This window comes from Macaca thibetana, chromosome 1 (genome assembly GCF_024542745.1).
Source record: "Macaca thibetana thibetana isolate TM-01 chromosome 1, ASM2454274v1, whole genome shotgun sequence".
NCBI classification, from domain to species: Eukaryota; Metazoa; Chordata; class Mammalia; order Primates; family Cercopithecidae; genus Macaca; species Macaca thibetana.
The window spans coordinates 37,174,804-37,193,530 of record NC_065578.1 but is presented as its reverse complement, the minus strand read 5'-3'; the positions used below and the strand labels follow the sequence as shown (position 1 = coordinate 37,193,530).

General features: G+C 52.4%; 3 protein-coding genes across 5 annotated transcripts in view; 1 reads left to right on the top strand and 2 right to left on the bottom strand.

Moving 5' to 3' along the window:
• NDUFS5 (NADH:ubiquinone oxidoreductase subunit S5) overlaps positions 1–18,727 on the bottom strand; it is a 1,192,795-nt gene that overhangs the window by 893,217 nt on the left and 280,851 nt on the right. The window contains exon 1 of one of the 3 annotated variants that reach the window (XM_050801026.1): positions 8,431–8,440. The exons of the other annotated variants lie outside the window; for them this stretch is intronic. The gene's annotated coding sequence lies outside the window, so the exon portion shown is untranslated. Of the gene's footprint in view, positions 1–8,430; positions 8,441–18,727 lie in introns of those variants that run through there. 3 annotated transcript variants of the gene reach the window in all.
• The window catches only part of SF3A3 (splicing factor 3a subunit 3), a 592,026-nt gene that overhangs the window by 409,023 nt on the left and 164,276 nt on the right, over positions 1–18,727 (top strand). The window lies entirely within an intron of this gene.
• AKIRIN1 (akirin 1) overlaps positions 1–18,727 on the bottom strand; it is a 1,026,732-nt gene that overhangs the window by 862,050 nt on the left and 145,955 nt on the right. The window lies entirely within an intron of this gene.

Genomic DNA, 18,727 nt, shown 5'->3' with positions numbered 1-18,727 from the left:
AGTTTTTGTGCTATATCCAGATTGGCTTAAAATAATGTCGTTTTTGTAGCTTATTAAACCACAGAAACTACACCAAAGTCATCCAGGCTGCTGCCAGCAAACTCTCTGAGTTGGGGTTGAGGTAACAGCCGAGTTCAGCCCAGGGGTCAGGTCCCTGGCTCCCGGAGCTGGAGCCAGGGGGAGAGGGGAGTGACCACCCTCTGCTGCCTTCCTTGTGGGCTCTGACTATGGGCTCTGACCTTGGAAGGATGTAGATGGGTCTGTGGCAAGGCTGGGTCCTGCCCTGACCTCAGAACGCCCTCCAGGTCCTCTGAGAGCTCGAGGACCACTTACCCTGGCTTCAGGTTAGGGCCTGCAGGCAGCCGGCAGCTGGAGTCGAGGCACTGCCCTGGCGGGAGAAGGTGGGCTGAGCTGGACACTGTCTGCAGCCAGGGGGAAAGGCTGAGGCGTGGCAGGTCCAGATCCTATCTGGAGAGGCCCATGTCTAGGCAGCGGAGATGGGGAGTTGGGGGGTTGCCATTTTTTTTCCAGGATTGCAAGAAAGAGGCAGGGCCTGGAATTGCCAGGCAGTAAAGACTTACAGGCACCCCTCCCCTTCTTCCGCATCCCCAGTTCCAAAAGAATAGCCTTGTCCCCTCCCTGTGGATGGGGGGAAACCTCCTAGGACACACATCATAGCAGCCCTGTTCCCTGTCACCCTGCGCAGATCTCAGCATCATAACAAGTTGCCGTGGAGGTCCTTCACTACCTTAAACTTCACAACAAGCCTGTGAGGTATGTGTTAGAATGAGCCCTAACTGCCAGATGAGGAAACTAAGGCTCAGAGAGGTAGAGTGGTTTGCCCAAGAACACCCAGCTACAAAGTGATAACTTTGGAATGTGAAGCCCAGCTAACCACAGAACGAGAGTTTTAACCACTGTAGCACAGGGCTTCTCTGGAATTTCAGATTTAAGAATGAATGATGAAGCCGGGTGCGGTGGCTCACGTCTATAATCCCAGCACTTTGGGAGGCCAAGGCAGGTGGATCACTTGAGGTCAGGAGTTCGAAACCGTTCAGGAGTTGAAACACCATCTTTAGAAAAATACAAAAATTAGCAAGGCATGGTGGCACGTGCCTGTATTCCCAGCTATTCACGAGGCCGGGGCAAGGGGATCGCTTGAGCCCAGAATGTGGAGGTTGTAGTGAGATGAGACCGTGCCACTGCACTCCAGCCTGGGTGACAGGGTGAGACTCCGTCTCAAAAAGAAAAAAAAAAAAAAGAATGAATGATACAGAGTTTTCCTTCTCTGCCATCTCCTGTTTGAGTCTTTTAGAAACAGAGGAGTCAAAGGAAAGTGAAAATGATTCCAAAGGAAACCAATCCCTGCCCCTCATTTCCTGATGTGTCCACTGCCATGCCTCTGCCCTCCTGCCTCCGCAGCCTCTGGGGTCCAGCAGGAAAGAATCCAGGGCTGATCCAAATCTCTCCAGGGTCATGTGATACCTGGCCTAGGGGAAGATGCCCTGGTCACTTTTCCTGGGCTCCTCCAGGTAGCTGAGCCTCAGCCACCAGGGCCACAGACTTCCTGCTGCCTTGAGGGACCTACGGGACTAGCAGGAGCTGCTCTTCCTCATACGACTCCTATCCCCCCCAGGTACCCAAAAACCTAGGTGTCCTTCTCAGCGACTCCCTTCCCCCACCCCATCGTGTCCAGTCTATCCCCAACACTGAGGCTTCTACCTCTTAAGAGCATCTCCCCGTTTTCACCTCCTGACCCAGCCCAGGCCTTATCACCTTTTGCCTGGGGGTTTTGGCATGACGCAGCTCATCAACTGCTCAGTCTCCAGTCTCTCCTGCTCCAGTCCACACTGCACCAGAGTGAGCCTTCGAGGATGACCATGCCACTCTCCTGTGTGAAACCCTTATCAAAGGCTCCTGCCCCCATGCTATAGGATGGAGGTGTCATGACTTAGTCTGGCCGACAAAGTCCCTTTACACATCACCCCTGCTCACTTCTCTGCCTCATCCCCCTACACTCCCTGCATCCTGCCATCCAGGATGAATGGCTCCCCCAAACCCAAGCTTCTTTGATACCTCCTTGTTTTGGCTCAGTTAGGACCTCCTGCCTGATACTTGAACTTTGTGGGAACAACTTCACATCTCCCCCAAAACAGACCTGCTGGGGACAAAGAGCATGACACACAGAGAGAGCATCAAAGTAGCAGTCCAGAAGCCCCAGGCAGGAGGCAGGGTCCAGGACCATGCCCTCCAGGACAGGCTGGGGGCCACAGTACTCCTCAGTGGTCAAGACTTGGGCCTGGGCCCAAATCCTAGCTCCGATATTGGGGCTCGTCATTGAACCCCTCTGTGTCTCAGTTTCCTCACCTATAAAATGGGGTAATAATAGTATCTACCTCCTGAATTGGTTGCAAGGATTTAAAATAGTTAATTATGTAAAGGGCCTGGAACAGGCTTGTCATACAGTGTTACATAAATGCTAGCTGCTTCTATTATTATCACCTTGCACAGTCCATCCAAGCCCTGCTTCCTTTGACCTTGACCCTTTGATCTCCAATGACCTAACAATTCTCTTCCTCTTACACACACATCCTCACACACATATGTGCTGATGTATACACACACACCCACGTATACAAGCATGTGCCTTGCCAGCCTCCCCACCCTCAGAACTCTTCTCACACTTCATGATCCTTCTGAGTCAGTTTCAGAGCCCACGTTTCTAACTCTCTACCCATTTGCCACATCAGAGTTCAAAGTCAAAAGCTTCCCAAGAACCCCACCCAGGTTCTTCCTGCCACCCAGAGGATTAAACACATGGATCCCCAGCCATTCCTGGCCCCTGCTACACTGCTCAGTAGGTGGGGTGCTGGTGTCTGCTGGGGAGGGACTGAGGCTGGTTCAGTGTAACCAGCAGGCATGTGGACAAATGGAGATGGTCCCTGGGAATACGGGGAGTTCGTTCCAAAATGATTCCAACTCAGGAATGATGCCTCCTTTTTCAGCTCCTGCTCCAGCAGATCCCAGACTCACCCCACTCTATAGCAGACCCCAAAACAGGAGGTCCCACCTGAATTAGACATTTTTGGTACCATAGGCCTGCTGACATGCCATGGGCAGGAGGCAGGACTTCCCTCGTGGTCTCACAGAAGCTTCTAGGCAGGGCCCTTCCACACCCGGAGCCTCTGTAACACCCAGCTCAGACTAGCACTTTCTTACACACGAGGGTCTCATTGGGGGAAAAATGGGGAGGGAGGTGGAGTAAAGCAGAATGGAATTCAACTCCATTACCTCTTCACTGTGTGATTTCAGGGACATCACTTGACCTCTCTGAGCCTGCTTCCTCCTAGAGACAAAAATGTATACTTAGGGCGATTGCGGGGAATGACAAGGAAAATGGATGAGAATGTGCTGGAGAAATTCTGAGGCATTAGACAGATGAAAGGTTGTTTACCATCACCTTGGAAGCTGTGCTTTCTGTCCCCAGATTCACTTTCTGCCCTGTTCTGGGCCCTCCAGGGGCCTTCCCTATGAAGTGTGTCTCCCAGGCTCTCCCACCCTCTGGCTTCCAGTCCACTCCAGCTAATATGTGGCACCAGCAGGGAATCAAGGGCAGGAAAAGAGAGAGGTTGGGAACATGTCTCCCATCTCCTCTGACTCACTGCATTCAGGCACTGGCTGAGTTATTCTATGGCCACAGCTCTGTCCAGTGGCCCCATCTCCGTCCTTCCTTCCCTTGCCCCTTCAGGCCTGAGAGCTGCCACAACTTCCTTCCCCCGTTGCTAACGTCCAGATGCTTCAGCTTCTTGTATTCTTTCTCTTAGCCCTGCCTCTCCCTCTCAAATCAGAGCCTGTTTGTTGAAGACTTTTCAGGTGTGCCGACTGCCCCAAGCTGACCCAGTGCAGATCCTAACTGGCCCTACCAGCATCTTCCATGCTTACCCAGCTGGCCCATGTATTGAAGATGCCCTGGGCTCCCAGCTTTGCCACCCCAGCTTTCTGAGTCTCCGTGGATCGAGATCACTGGGGACCCAGCAGGAAGAAGTTGGAGAAGATAGGAAGGCAGGACAGGACTGGAATGATTCTAGGATGACCACCCCACTGGCCCTTGCAGAAGAAGCCTCATCCTGGGCCCTCTCTCTGCCAACGCCCCCTCTCCGCAGAATGGGCAGCCTATCTGGGTAAAGACCTGCCCAGACCCCGCAGCCAAGGGCAGCCCTCAGAGATTCAGGCCAGGAGCGGCCTTTGTTCCCCACACCTGGAGCTAGAGCTTGCTTTGCCTGCGGTGGAAGCTCTGGTTTAATTAAGGATCTTAGGAGAGAATTCTCTCTTGTTATTTTCTGAATAAATTAAGGAAGTAACTTTGATGCAATATCATTTTCATCTAATCAGGAACATTCTGAAATTACCATATTGTTTTCCATTAGAAACCCCATCAGCCCCCAAATCAGATAACCAGGCTGGAGGCTGCCAGGGCCCCTCTGTCCTGGGGCGGGTGCGTGCTGTGCTGTGAGGACACAAAGGGACTCTCTGCTCCTGCCATGATCCCTTGTTAAGTTCAGGAGATTGCTCGTGGCTTTTAGCAGGGTTCCTGGGCCTTGGCCGTGGCTGGGGAGGGGTCCCCCAGGCAAAAGGCAAAGGAGGGGCCCAGGAGGCCTGCAGAGCAGGTTGGGATGGATCATAACCTGCCCGGGAGCTTCTTGACAGTTCAGCTGGAAAGGAGGAGAGGTCAGGCTCCTTATCTTGAACCCCTAGTCCCACCCCCTCCTAGGTAGCCTCACAGGGACCAGAGGAAGGTCCAAGGTCACAGCCAGGGACAAAGGAGGGCGACCCGAGATCCAGGATCTGAGGAAAGGCTGAAAGCCATCCATGTGAGGTGCGGCCAGAGGCTGCTGAAAATGCACGAAATCCTCTACAAAGCTCAGTTCCAATCTCTGAAGCTCCCTGAAGCCTTGAGCTGAGGGGTGTCAAGACCGCAACAAGGTGGGGGCCATGGAGGGGCAAACAAGAGCATCCCAGGGCCACAGTACCCTCAAAGAAACGTCACTGCCACTCTCTAAGGTCTCCTCCTGGAGGGTACCCTCCAGCCCTCACAGCAGGAGTGGGCACTGTGGCCAAATGCAGCTGGAGTCCAGGACAGGACCCAAGCCCTTTCTGCGGCCATCCCAGGGCCAGGCATCACATACTGCATCTCTTCACGCACTGAGATAGATCCAAGTGCATGCCTAAGAAAGGTCAGCGATTTTTTTTTTTTTTTTTTTTTTTTTTTTTTTTTTGAGACAGGGTCTCACTCTGTAACCCAGGCTGGAGTGCAGTGGCACAGTCTTGGCTCACTGCAACCTCCACCTCCTGGGCTCAAGCGATCACCTTGCCTCAGCCTCTTGAGTAGCCCGGGACTACAGGCACGCACCACCATGCCTAGCTAATTTTTTGTGTTTTGTAGTGACAGAGTCTCACTATGTTGCTCAGCCTGGTCCTGAACTCTTGAACTCAAGCAATCTGCCCACCTTGGCCTCCCATAGCACTGGGATTACAGGTGTGAGCCACTTCCTGGCCAACAGTGATCTTTTACAAGTGCCTGGTAATAGAGTCAGAATCTCTGTCTGTTGGTTCGTTTGTCCCAATTCTATTTCTCGGTCTCTGTGGCTTTCTTTCACTCTTGTTTCTATCTCCCATTCTCTCTTTCTCTTCCTTCCTCCCCCTCCTTCTCCTCCCTCCCCTCCCTGCCATGCTTCAGGCCCTCAAGAAGCCAAAACCCCTAACCAGAACCCAGCAGGGACAGCCTCCACCCACCCACATGGGTTCCAACTGGCTCTGCTCCTCCCAGCGCCAAAACAGGAGTGTCAGCTGCCAGAGAAGGGTCCGAGACCCTCCACAACACTCCCGCCACTGTCCCAGAACCAAGAGGACACAACCAGGCCACCAGGTGTTGTCATCCAGCCAAAGCAGAGTGAAGAAAGAAAAGGAGGGGTGGAGCAGAATGGCAAGGAGGAGGACAGTGGTTGTCACATGGTACAGAAAAGTGTGTGAGTGTGAGGACAGAAGTGGGAGTGAAGGTGGGGGAAGGGTCCAGGAAGGATATAATCCCAGAATGGAGGGGTGGCCAGCTTGAGGGTCTTGCCAAGCCCCAGAGTCACTGGGTGTCCTTTGGAAGGGATGAGCTAACTATTCTCCTGGTCTCTGGGCCCCAGAGTTCAGTAGAAGGCCAGATACACAGAAAGCCGAGGAAACATTTGCTAAACAAAAAATGACTCAGAGGACGATAGGCAGAAATACAGCCAGGGGTCCCTGGCACATGGGGGAAGGGAGCTCTGAATAGCAGCTCAGATCCACAAGGCGGGGAAGGCCACCACCAGGTGATGTTCTGGAGAGCGGGGTTATAGCCTTTAGCCCTGGGGCAAATGCTGTCTGCCCCCTCTTCCCTGCTGGGTTTGGGACTCTGAACCCACAGACAAGGAGCATGGCCAGAAAAGGTCACGGCTCAAAGATGGATCGGTTCACTCATTATGCAAAGATGTCTGGAGGGCGCATTCTGTGCGAAGCTCCTGGGAGAGGCCTCCCTGTGCTTTCGGGTGTGGGATGTGCATGGAGGTGGTGGGCGCCAGTGTATGCAGGGGTGGCATGGGTGCGCTTGTAGACAAGTGGGATGGGGATAGGAGAGCATGTGTGGGGAGGGCCTAAGTGTGCTTTCAGGCATAAATGGGGACTGCTGAGTGATGACAGGGCAGCTGGGAGGGGCCCCTAGCCAGGAGGCTCTGGCCCATTCAGCAGATAGTCAAGGGTGGGAGCATTTTCTCCTAGAGCCCTCCCCGTACATTTTCAGGAGCCTCACAGTTTCTAGGGGGCCACCCATACTCCACCAAGCCCGTGTCAACCACTTGACTTTAGCAGCCCACCTTACCACATGTGAATCTCTGGGCTCATCCGGAATCGGAAGTTACCAAGAGGTGCTTTAACGTATGTGGCTTGGTAAATACTTCCCACCGCCTCCTCTGGCTTTTCTGCCTGTGATTTCCAAGTTAATGCCAATGAGCACACCACTGGGCACACAGTGGCATTCTTCTACTGGCCCACACTGCTGGACCAACTTCTTCCTGACTCTCACCCCCGTCCCAAGCTGAGACAGGTCTCCCAGTTCCCCTGGTCATTTGAAAGTACTGACTTCCCTTGTTTCTGGACCACAAGTCTCTGGCAAAATTCCAGTCCTAAATTGCTCTCCCCAGTCCCAACTCTACTTCCCTGCTGTTCCCCCAAATGCACCAGCCCCCAGGGACCCCGCAGGGACGGGGGGAGAAGATCCACTTTGGTTCACTATCGGCTATTTCCAGACGAAGTATTGGGTAGCACTAGGCTACCCAGTTCCCTGCCTCAGCCTGGCTGGGACCCAGCCAGCGCGTTGGGACGCCCCTGCCATGGCTGGCTGAAGCTTGTTGTCTAACCCGGCCTAGGGGTACCTGGGAGCGGGTGGAGGGTGGCCTGGCAGGGCTCAGAGAGCAGGCACACCCTGGGTGAGGTCATGCCTGCCTCACACCTCTGGTATTCCCACTGATCCCTATCTCCTCCCCCAGCCCTCAGGTTCCTGGGGCGGAGATGCAGGCAAAAGAGGTACTGATACTACGGTCTGGCCCCAGGCAAGAGAGGGGCTGCAGCTGAGCCTGTACCTGCCTGTCCTCTGCTCCCACCGCCACCCCCACTCCACCTCCTGCCTCCACACCGGCGGATAGACAAGGCTAGCCGCCCCATAGGAGAGACCCCTCCCCCCAATTACTGACCCCTCCTGGGAAAGGCCCTCCTTACCATTCCTCCCCAAGGAAGCCAGGCAAGGCAGAGGGGCCCTGGAAGGCAGGTTTCCAGAGGGCTTCCCTTGGAAGACACCCAGTCCCCTCCCACACTGCACCCTCTCAGCCTCCTCCCCTCTACCTCAACCGAACTTTCATCATTTCGGTAACCATTATTAGTAGGGAGCCATATGGCTTATCATGCAAACTTTTGAGAATGAAAGGATGATTATCGGAAACTGACTGTCACAGGCAAACTGGACACGTGGGTACCCTGATTATTGAGACCCCTCTGAGCGCTGGACCCCCCAAGAAGGCATATAAGCATTTTGATGAGCTCAGGCTCAGGGAGGGCCAGCGTCTTTGGGGCTCTCAGGAGCCAGAGAAGTATCCAGCCCTGGATCCTTTTACTGCACAGAACGAGGGGTGGGAGAGGCTCTGCGGGGACTAGAAAGGAGAGGATAAATGCCGGCAGTTCTCGGGAGAGTTCTGTATGTTTCTTTTTCCCTTTACTAGCCCCATCCCTGGCCTGACCCAAGAGTCAGGAAAATCAAGACCCTATGACAATGACAGGGCACACTCTCGAGGGACATGATCTTCCCAGGTGCCTGAGCTGTCCTCTCCCCTTCCATTCCACCTTCCCTCCCCAACACCCCCGCCTCCACTGCCTTTCCCCCCACCAGCCGTCCGCCTCCTTCATATGCTACAATCATACCAGTGGTTCTCAAAGTGTAGGCCCCAGGTTGGCCACATCAGCATCACCTGGGAACTCGTTAGAAAAGCACATTCTTAGACACCACCCCAGACCTACTGAATCAGAAATTCTGCAACAGAATCACCCCGGAGGGTTTGTTAAAACACGTTCTGTTGCCTGCTCATGTGGAGAAGCACCACTCTACTCTTCTCAAGCTTTAATGGATGTACAGATCACCTGGGGATCCTATTCAAATACAGATTGTAGGATGAAAATGCAGATTATGACTCAAGAGGTCTGGCACAGGGCCTAGCATTCTGCATTTCTCTGAAACTCCTAGGTGGGCTGATGCTATGAGTCCTCAGACTACACTGAGAATAGCCAGGCTTCAGTACACCCCTGGTTCTCAACCCCAGTGGCACTTTACAATCGTCTGGGGAGGCTTTAAAAAATGCCAGTAGCTGGGCCCTGGCTCCAGAGGTCCTGATTTCATTGATCTAAGGGGAGACTGCAGCATGGGTAGATTTTACAACTTCCCCAGGTGATTCCAAAACACAGCCAACGTCCTCAGCCTAGCGTGATGAGTGGACATGCTTGGCACCCCTACACCCCACGTACCCACTCACCCTCTGGGATCCCCCTTCTCCTTTCAATCCTCCTTATCCACTTCCACATCTCCTTCCCCACACCTGCAGACACTTTGACACACTTAAACACAAGCACGTGGACATGGAGAGGGGTGTCTAGGCAGCTGTAGACTCAGACACACAAAAATGCAAGCGGTGGACAGTAGGCATGCGGGCATGAGTGTGTATACACAGGCTGTACACACGCGGACTAACCCATTTGTCAGCGTGCTGCGGACACTCCTACATTTATACAGCTAGATGGATACACGCAAGTATACACACAAAACATGCAGGAGTACATGCCAGCCTCAAAGGAGCCAAAGACCTCCTCTGTCTGTCTCCAGTGGGGTGACTCTTGGTCTCATTGCACCAGATGATGAGGTCCGTGGCCCCAGCAGTCCTGTCTGTCCCTCAAGAGACAGGTCAGCCCTCAGCAAACCAGAAGTCTGGGCTTGGGTCTCTTTTCTCATTGAGCACCATGGAGATACTCTAGGCTGGGTGCGGTCCTCCCCGGGAGGCATTAATTTCCTATGGCAGCCAACTCAGCCTCAAGATCTCCGAGGGGTCTTGGAGCCATGCCTGTCCCCTAGTGTCCAGGTCAGCCATGGAGGGGCCCTGTCACCAGGAGGCTGCCCCTTTCTGGGAGCTGTGGGTGTCTTCTGTCCCTCAGTTCATCACAGTGCTGCTGGGTTGGGGCCTCCTTTGAGTTTAAAATCCAGCACCCCCACCCCACGTGCAGGCTGGGGCCCTCCACGAGCGGGGCTGATTGATGACTCAGGGGGACTGCGGCTGCCGCAGGCCTATTTTATGATGTCATTAGGCAGCTTCGGCAGCGGGAAGGAATCCCTCCTGACATCATAAAGGACTTGATATTTCGCTAATGTTATCTTGGCGGCATGTCGCCCTGACATTTTCTCTTTGCAGCGCTCCCCGCAGGACCGGGAGTTGTCTAACTACAGCCCGGAAAAAATGCAAAACAGACAAATGCACCCTCGGGGGACAGCGGGAGAAAGCTAATAGACCAGTCCCCAGCTCCCCACCCACGGAGGTGGTTTAGGTGGGAAGCATGATGTGTTTGTCAAAGGAGACCCGGGGCTGCCTTCCCACTGCCAGCTCTCCCTACTCGAGACGCAGCAGGATGAGTCAGTGCTGAGGTTCCACAACCCGCCCTGCTACCCTGAGGCTATGTGACTTAGGCAAAGTCCTTGCCCTCTCAAGGCCTCAGTGACCCCATCCATGCTCCCACACAGGGGATTTGGACTGGACCATTTCAAAGGCTGTCGGGTGATGTTGAAGACCTTGAAGCTGCCAGGGAGGGTGACGGTGCCACAGAGGAAAGAAGGAGGGACCCCATCCTAGGTTCAGAACTGCAACCCTGCACAGCTATTGGGGGAGGATGGGTGATACGGTTTACAATCCATCCCCTTCCCCAGGAATGGTTTTGGAAGCCAGACAGAGGAGCGAGGTGTTTCCCTAGCCTGAAGCCATTGTCTTCCAAAGAACAAGATCAATTACTGGTTCTGAGGCAAATTGGAAATGGCACTGGGGTAAATTCGTTGCTATGGGCCTGGCGGGCAGAAGCCAGCACAAAGTAACCATTCTCAGATTCCCAGGGCGGCCGGGGTGACTCAGGGCTTGGCAAGAGAGAAAGATCCTACAGCCCTGGGTACCTCCTAGATTCACAATCAAAATCCTCTCCCACCTGGGCAGAAATCACCCACCCCAGCCTGACCCCAGAATCCCTGACAGATGGGCCTCCAGCTTACCACCTCCAGAAATGGGGTGCTCACCCCTTCCCCCAGGCAGCCCAGCCATCTGCCTCCAAGTGGCACCCCCCTAGGGTTCCAAACTCTGCCTCTCAGACATGTATCTCCACCCCCAGGACATCCCTGCAAAAATATGCACAAACACCTCCCCCAACCCCACCCTCCAGTGTGCAGGAGGAGAAGCCAAGGTTTGTGCTCTGTTTTCAGAGGCTGGAATATTTGTCCTCGAAAAGAGCGTAACTGGACATTTTAACTTGGGATCTATGGTTAGAACCGTAACCATTCCTTTGTAATCCTATGTATCTCATTTTATGCATTTAAAAACACTGTTTTGGTCTGGGCATGGTGACTCACACCTGTAATCCCAGCACTTTGGGAGGCCGAGGTGGGAGGATCACTTAAGGCCAAGAGTTCAAGACCAGTGTGGCAACATGGCGAGATCCCGCCTCTACAAAAAAAAAAAAAAAAAAAAAGTTTTAATTAACTGAAAGTGATGGCACGCACCTGTAGCCTTAGCTACTTGGAAGGCTGAGGTGGAAGGATTCCTTGAGCCCATAAGTTAGAGGCTGTAGTGAGCTATGATCATGCCACTGCACTCCAGCCTGAGCAACAGAGCTCTGTCTCTACAAAATAATGTCTCTAAAAACCCTGTCTCTAAAAAATAATAATAACAAAGAATAAAAACACGACTTTAGAAGACTGCTAAAGAAGTTCATGGCATTAAAAAAAAAAAAAGAAAGAAAGAAAAAAGTAAAGAACCCTGTTCTAAAATTCAGACAAAGCCATATTTAGCCATGAATGTGTCCAGATTAGGGAGATCATTCTGACCTGGGTTCATCTCTAGCTCTGGAGAAACCCTTGTGCCCCTCTTGGAAGAAACTACTTTTAAAATAAAGGTAGATTACAAAACATTGTTTAAAAAAAAGAAAAAGGAAATAAAGGTATTAGGTTGGTGCAAAAGTAATTGCAGTTTTACCAAAGTTAACGGCAAGACTGCAATTATTTTTGCAACAACCAAACAGATTAGACCATCCTCCCAGCCAAAACCCCCACCCCGTCTTCTCCAAGGCCTGTTCTGAGGTCTGATATGCACCATCAGAGGTGCCTAAACCACCCAATTCCTAGACTCCTGGCCTGAGCTGAACAGGCCACACAGCCGACGTCAATGGCACTTTTCAGGGCCGGGCACCATTGTAAGCACTACAGGGACAGGCAAAGATGGAGCAGACCCAATCTTGGCTTCAGGAGGTTCTCACAGGTAAGTAGACACGTTCCAGCCACACCTCGCTGCCTGTCCCTCCCCAGCCAGTGCACCAAGAGCCTCCTACCTGCTCAGCTCTGCCCACGCTGCTCCCTGGGCCTGCAGTGCCCCGCCCGTGCTCTTCCGGTAGCTAATCCTCCCCTAACTTTCCAGCACCGACTAAAATACCTACCTTAATCCGAGTTTATTCCGGGTTCTGGTGCCCTTACCATGGAGAGGGCTGGCTGAGTGCAAGCCTCCTAGAAGGCCCGCCTTAGACTTGGATATGCTTGCAGCCATGGGGCAGGGAGCGCACAGAGAGGCTTGCAGGGAGCAGGATCCCTGATGCCTGGCTGCCCCGTGAGAACACACTGTCGACTCTTCCGCTGAGTCAGGAACCAGCACCTGGTACTTCCTCCTGAGCTGGCTGCCCCAAGCGGAAGGACCCTGGGGTTTCCTCCCAAGGGCCCCCACTGCCTCCCTAATGAAGTAATACTGAAATAATGCCCTTTCAGAATTGCAGAACGCTGACCTCCGATTGCCCAAGTTGGAAGATAGCTGCTCCTATGTTTTGGCACCCTCCAAAATGATGAGCAATTCATTCATTCAACAAATATTTATTGAGTGCCCGTGACTTGCCAGGCACTGTTCCAGATGGTGAAAACAAAGACAAAACATCCCTGCTCTCAAGGAGCTCACATTCTCTCGGGGAGAGACAAGCAACATAGACAATCAGTCAGCAAAAAATATATATATACTGGATGGTGACAAGTGCCACAGATAAAGATAAGTCAGAAAGAACAGGGTCTTCCTTACGGAGAAGGGGACACTTGGGTAAAGACCTGAAGGGGGTGATGGAGGGAGGCACAAGGATATCTGGGGGAAGAGCATTCCAGCAAAGGGCATGGTGTGTGCAAAGGCCCTGAGGCAGGAGAGTGCCGCACATGTTCAGGAACAGCCAGGAGGGCAGGAGGGCAGTGGGGCTAAAGGGAGGTGCAATGGGGGAGAACAGTAGAGACAGGGATGGGGGCCCTGGGGTGAGGGATGATTGACCATGTGAGGCCTTGAGCTTGCTATGATGACCTTGGTTTTTACTCCCAATGAGATAGGCATCACTGCAGGCTCTGAGCAGATAAGTGATGTGCTATGACTTAAATGTTAATTAACAGGATCACTGTGGCTGCTGCGTAGAGAATAGACCACTGGGCGTGAACCCCTACTATGGCAGTGGCTGTGGAAGGAGTGGTTGGATTCTGGCTGTCTTCTGAAGGTGATAGACACGAGGCACTGCTTCTGGCCCTGTGCACCATTTTCTTTCTTTCTTTCTTTTTTCTTTTTTTTTTTTTGAGACAGAGTCTTGCCCTGTCACCCAGGCTGGAGTGCAATCGTGCAATCTTGGCTCACTGCAACCTCCACCTCCTGGGTTCAAGCGATTCTCCTCCCTCAGCCTCCCGAGTAGCTGGGATTATAGACACCTGCCACTATGCCCGGCTAATTTTTGTATTTTTAGTAGAGGTGGGGTTTCGCCTGTAATCCTAGCACTTTGGGAGGCTGAGGTGGGCAGATCACTTGAGGTCAGGAGTTCGAGACCAACCTGATTTTTTTTTTTTTTAAGATGGAGTCTTGCTCTGTTGGCCAGGCTGGAATGCAGTAGTGCAATCTTGGCTCACTACAACCTCTGCCTCCCGTGCTCAAGCAATTCTCACACCTTGGCCTCCTGAGTAGCTGGGACTACGAGCACCCACCCCCATGCCCAGTTAATTTTTGTATTTTTAGTAGAGACAGGGTTTCACCACGTTGGACAGGCTGGTCTTGAACTCCTCCTGCCTCGCCTCCCAAAGTGCTGGGATTGCAGGCGTGAGCCACTGCGCCTGGCCCCTCTATGCCCTTTTCTATCAGCCTCACAATCACCCCATGAAGTAGGGCCTTTCTCCCCTTTACACAGATAAGGAAACTGAGCTTCAGAAAGCCTATAAGTGGGAGATTCAACCCAGGCTTATCAAGACCAAAGCCAAGTTCCTCCCACTCTACTGCACCACCTGCCTGGTCAGGATTCCACAGACCCCAAGAGAGGGGAACAAAGTCAAGATACTTACCAGCTGAGAACTTCATGCTAATTTGGAATCGTCCACAAATTGTTATCTTCACATGTTTTCTCTTCATGTTAAAGCTCAAATGACACATTGATGTTAAGTGTTTTTATTTTTATTTATATAGTTTCCATTTTTAATCAATATTTTTATTTTAAATTGCATCCAAAATCATCAGTGAAGGGAGAGAACTACAAGGAGAAGGGAGGGTGGGGGAGGCATAATCATTGCAAGATGTGAGCTGGGGTATCTTGTTTCTTACCAGAATCATCCTTCAGCACTGCAGTGGGCCAGGCCCTGGGCTAGGGAACTGTTGGGCAGGCAGGGATGAATCTGCCCGAGTCCGTGCCCAGAAGGACCTCTCAGCAGGTGAGAAGAGAGGGGACATTTCCAGGCAGCACATGAGAGGAGCCATATCCAGGGTGCAGCTGTCTGGGAATGATCTGGGTGACTAAGCAAGGAGGACCAGCCAGGGAAGGCAGGACTCAGAACGCATACAGGAGGAAGCGTTGCCCTAAATCAAATCCCAGGAAAGGTCCCACGATGACAGAAGGGATCGTCGTGGAGCTGAGGCAGAAGTACTCTGAAGCCCAAGCTGGCAGGTCTTCCAGCAGGCAGTGCGGCTGCCTTTTGCCAGCAGTATAGGAGCGGTGGGAGAGGGCTTCTCAAAAGGGAAGGAGAAAAGGTCATGGGTTCTCACTCGGAGCTACTGCTGGGGGCTGATGATTAAAATGCAGTGGGGCATGCAATGGCTTTAATTTACAGAGCCCCCAGAGCCTGGGTGGATCTGGAGCTGCATCTGCATGGGGGCGGGAGTGGGGACCCCTCTCCAGAGGTTGAAGTGTGGCTTCTGAAACGTCATTTGTCACTCGACAGCAGCCCAAGACCCAGTCTCTTCAAGCGAGTTGCAAAGAGGGAAGGAAGGAGAGAAGGAAAGAAAGAGGGAGAGAAAAAAGGGACAAGGATGAGGAATGGAAAGAAGAAAAGAATTTGGAAAGGAGATGAGATGAGGAAAGAGTGAGAGGAGGGATAAATAAGTCCAAAGGGCAAAGTGTGTCCTCCTTCAGGGACACCAGGGTCCAGTCCTGTCAGAGGCAGCACCCTGGGAAACCCCCGAGCAAAGCTTCCCTTCAAGCAGAGAAAAGGAACATGAGAGTCCAGGAGACCTCAGCCACAGCGCAAAGACGGAAGTGATGACCTGGAGCCACTGCAGACACAAGGAAGATTCCATCCTGCTCAACCTGAGACAGCCACGCCTGCATCCCGAAGTGGATACCAATACCCTCACTAGATGTACACACTGCAAAATACACCATCCTACAGACACAGCTGCAGAGACACTCACAACATGCATGGGCAGATTTACACACAGCTACAGGACACAAAGAGGCACTGGAAAGAACAAACATGCTCATAGAGGTAGATGACACTTGCACAGATGCTAACAGAAAGCATGGACTCATGTCTGCAGATACTGACAGAGGTCATCAGACACACACCAGTGTGGACCTACCTGCGTGGACAGTGTACAAGCAGGCATGTGCAGATGCAGGCAGAAATGCACAGACACACACGGATACTGACAGATGTATGCATGCAAGAAGTTCGCTTATACACAGATGTGTAGGCTCACACTGACAGACACACCTTGATACACAGATGTGCACAACTACTCTGGGTGCACCTGCTCTTGCACTAATAGACATGCACCCACATTTATAAGAACACACGCACCCAGCATACCCTCAGACACATACATGCACACAAAGACAAGCTCGGAGACACCGGCCGACATGCTCAGGCACGCCAGCAACCAGGCAGACACTCATGCTGTGGGCTCTGTGTTGAGCTTAGGCCCTGGGTCTCAGCTTCCCTGAGTAGCTGTCCTCAAGCCAGGCCCTCTCCTGCCCCACTCCTGCCAGCTGTCCAGTTTTGGCGAGTTCTCTGGCCAGGCCCACCAGGCCCACACACCAACCCTTGGTCAGATCCGCCCACCAACACTTGGTCTGCCCATTGGCCCTGTCCCAGGCCCCAGGCTCCAGGATAGCAATTGCTCCATTCTACCAGGTGCCAACTCAGCCAAATTTCACACCCAGAAGTGGAGCCAGGCCAACAGGGCTTGTTGCAGCCCGCGTGGGGCATCAGTACGGGGGTGGTGTGAGGGAGCCAGGATCCTGTAGTGGCACAGAGAGAAGCAGCCCCAGCTGCCGTGCAGGCCTGCCTGGTGATGCTGCCAGCTTCTTCTCCAGGTCATCCACCCTCTCCAAGCCTCAAGCTCCTCACCTGTGAAATGGGACAATATACCTGCCCTACTGACATGCCAATTAAATGGACATCCCCTCCCAGATGACAAAGAGTTTTTGCCTAAGTTTCCCTTGCCTCATCTTTACAATAACTCTAAGACAAAGGTTTTATTTTCCCTGCTTTATACTAGGAAGCTGAGCTAAGGAAGGATAAGTAACTTAATCAAGGGAGCAGACAGGACTGGAATCCAGGTTCCTGCTCCAAATTCCGTATCTTTCATGGTAGGTAAGTATGCAGCACATGACCTCCCAGAATCCAAACACTTGCCCATGGGAAATGTCACTAAGAGCTCACAGTCTCTTTTCTGGTCAGTTTAGACTTGGCCTCTGAATCCTTCTCAACACACCACTCCGAGCACCATTCATAATTGGCCAGAGTTGGCATGTGGAATGAAACCTACTGCCATCCTGTCCCTACACTGAATTCATCTAATTCAGAGGGTTGATGGGATGATTAAATGAGATCAAGGGCAGAAAGTACTTTGTAAGATTACAAGTGATGTGCCTATCAGACAAATTGTAGTACAGTTTTCTTTTCTTTTTTTTCCAAGACGGAGTTTTGCTCTTTTGCCCAGGTTGGAATGAAGTGGTGTGATCTCGGCTCACTGCCGCCTCCACCCCCCGGTTCAAATGATTCTCCTGCCTCAGCCTCCTGAGTAGCTAGGATTATACGTGCCCACCACCATGCCCAGCTAATTTTTGTATTTTTAGTAGAGACAGGGTTATGCCATGTTGGCCAGGCTGGTCTCGAACTCCTGACCTCCAGTGATCCACCTGCCTCAGCCTCCCAGAGTGCTAGGATTACAGGTGTGAGCCACCACGCCCGGCCTGTAGTACAGTTTTCAAAGGCTATTTACATCCAAGTTCTCCCAAGTCTCCCTATGCTGGGGTGGATGGTTAGGGACAAGATAGTCACTGTCATTGCTCCATTTCACAGAGGAACAGACTGAGACTCAGGCAAGTGAGTCCAGGGTCACATGGATAGGTCAGAGTTAAGACGGAGGCCCATGCACTGACTTCTGTTTCAATGCTCTTCACAGTCAGGGCCCCAGCCAGACAGGATGCCAGAGTATGTGGGCATTTGGGAGTCAGTGCTGGGAAGGGAGCAGGAAGGCCCAGTCTTCTCCCAGGAGAAAGGGACAGACCCTACAACTAATTGGTTCAGAGTGCTTCTTTTGACCCTAATTAGTTATTTGTCATGTCTCCATTTGCATACCAGAAAAGATGCAAATTTGCATATTTGTAAATGAGGCCGGGCCTAGATGTGGGTTCTGGAAGAGCTTGGCAGTTGCTGGCAGGCAGGGAGGCAGCTGGCTCTTGCCACTGAAGCATGGGCCGCCGAGGAAAGAGGAGATTTGGGAGACAGCTCCTTGGCTCAGGCCTGCAAGGTGCTCTCAAAGGGGGTCAGGCAAGATGGCCCACCTCGCTCCCTCCCCCAGGGCTGAGGGGTGGGCAGGGAGAATGGGTGAGCCTAATGCTGCTATTTTGATTAGATGAAACAAGGAGGGGGGGGAATATAAAGTAATTTCAGGACGCTCTGTGCTGGGAAACCTTCTGTTCACGTCCTTGGATAGAATCTGTAACACTTGCAAAGGGGGAAACGTCCCCCTCCACCTTCCTGGAGAGGAAAAGGTTTGGGAGGAAATGGAGGTCAGGAAAACACACCCTAACACACACACACACACACACACGCACATTCTCTCTCTCTCTCCTCCAGACTCTCATTTTACACACACCTACAATTCACTTAATATACATACACACTCGCACACACACGTCTGGGCCCCCCAGAAACACCCTTATTTACACACGATACCCCCAGCCCCCCCAGAGGTACACACGCAACGCTAACTGGAGAGGCACATTCGCACATATGCAAGCATTCCCAGACTTCCTGCGACACACACATTCACGCCCTTACACATACAGACACACACTCAGACACTTGAACATAGATGTAGGCACACAGACTCACTTAAGCTGTGCGTAAATATTTACATACACACACACAAGACGTGCTCACGCAAGCACATCCTCGCTAAGACCACATTTCCTGGCAAATCCTGGTAATTCTGACCCCTCTGCCAGAGTTCTGGGTGCCTCTTTGGGAAGAGACAAAGGAAGCTAGGGACCTGTCCTTCCTAGAAAGGGAGTAATGTGGCCCCAAGGAATTGGACCCCAAATAAGGACTGTTTCTCTCCCTGGAAAGCCAATGACTAGCAAATGC